The sequence below is a fragment of the Lactuca virosa genome, chromosome 8 (assembly GCF_052849685.1).
Source record: "Lactuca virosa cultivar CGN04683 chromosome 8, Lactuca_virosa_CGN04683_v6, whole genome shotgun sequence".
Classification (NCBI taxonomy): Eukaryota; Viridiplantae; Streptophyta; class Magnoliopsida; order Asterales; family Asteraceae; genus Lactuca; species Lactuca virosa.
Window position 1 is genome coordinate 137,435,517 of NC_136433.1, and position 1,019 is coordinate 137,436,535.

The 1,019-nt window shown below is 32.9% G+C and overlaps 1 pseudogene; it reads left to right on the plus strand.

Moving 5' to 3' along the window:
• The first annotated feature begins 599 nt into the window (after positions 1–599).
• On the plus strand, positions 600–799 carry LOC145134496 (cytochrome c oxidase subunit 5C-1 pseudogene; annotated as a pseudogene).
• Positions 800–1,019: the final 220 nt, after the last annotated feature.

The following is a 1,019-nucleotide window of genomic DNA, read 5'->3' on the forward strand; positions in this document are numbered from 1 at the left end:
TGAATCGATTTATTTACTTCTATGTGCTATTTGACTTGATCGATTGTTATCAAAATCGTTATTGCCATTTTTCATTGTTTATTGATAGACTTAGTAATGGATTAGGGCATTTTTCATCTTTTGTTTTAGCTCCAGTCCAAGCTATGAATTTAAATCATGGAAAAATGAAGTATGATTGGTGGGGAAAACATTTGATCTGTATAAACTCATAGCCCTTAACTTTAGGCGAGCAAACGCTAATTATAGCAGTAAAAGTCTACTCATTTCATGGGCATGTCTTTGTTTTTTCGATGTGTTGTGTAAGTTATCTTAATACATTCTAAAAACTCTGTTCATTTCTCTCTATTCTATATTTGTGTCGAAATTGTTCATATATATAGTGAACTGATCTTTTATTAATCTGATTCATTTTAAAATCCATGAGTTAGAGTTGCTTGTGAAGGTTTGTGTGCGTGTATATAAGTAACATTTGCCTCATTTCTAGACATGTATGTTTATTGGTTTATTGTCATATACTCATATTTATATGGGCAACAGTTTCTTTAAGGTCATGGGAAGATTTACTGATATTCATGTTTGTTGGGTTTTGATTATAGAATTAACCATGGTTGCTGCTAGGGTTGCTCATCCAGTGTTGAAAGGCCCAAGTGTGGTCAAGGAGTTAATCATTGGATCAGTGCTTGGGTTAGCTTGTGGTGGTTTGTGGAAAACGCATCACTGGAATGAGCAAAGAAAAACAAGGGTATTTTATGACCTTCTGGAGAAGGGAGAGATAAGTGTACTGGTTGTAGAAGAATGATATGTTTATGATCAAGTCTTTAAATCAGAGATGATACTCTGGATTTTTTCTTAAAAAAATAAGGTTTTGTATTGGGTTAGGTTCATCTTCGATTCTAAAATCCAATTATGTTGACTTCAGGTGCAAAAGATTCAGATATTAACTCCTAACATTGGAGTGGTATATAGGTATGTTTTATAATATCTATCAACATGAAATAACATGACACTAGACCAAGTAA